This window comes from Hemicordylus capensis, chromosome 13 (genome assembly GCF_027244095.1).
Source record: "Hemicordylus capensis ecotype Gifberg chromosome 13, rHemCap1.1.pri, whole genome shotgun sequence".
In the NCBI taxonomy this organism is placed as follows: domain Eukaryota; kingdom Metazoa; phylum Chordata; class Lepidosauria; order Squamata; family Cordylidae; genus Hemicordylus; species Hemicordylus capensis.
This window is the reverse complement of record NC_069669.1, coordinates 13,255,601-13,256,005: the sequence shown is the minus strand read 5'-3', so window position 1 is coordinate 13,256,005 and position 405 is coordinate 13,255,601.

Here is a 405-nt window from a genome sequence, read left to right as displayed (position 1 = left end):
CCCCGAATAGCCACCAGACGAGCTGGCATAGTTCAGGCGCTGATCACCACAAATACGAGCAAACAGATTGCCTCTTTTTCAGAGCTTGTGAACAAATTAATGCAACACCCAATTGGCCTTGTTTTCCAACAGCACAGCCCCTTGGGTTGGATTTCCTGGGCATCCCATCTCAATAGCGAAAGGAATCGTGCCCTAAAAGATTTGGCTGGTTTCCATTCATTAGCCTGGGACACCATTTTGTTCAAGCTGCCTCAGTTTCTTCTCCTTCCTGCCTCCTGATAAGGGAGAATGAGGTGAAGGGAACTCTGTGGTGGGGCGGGGGGTGGTGGTGGTGGAATCTGAAATCTGTCTTCTCGGCACCCTGCACCTCTGGTTTATATCATGGAGAAAACTCTGATTCTGTGC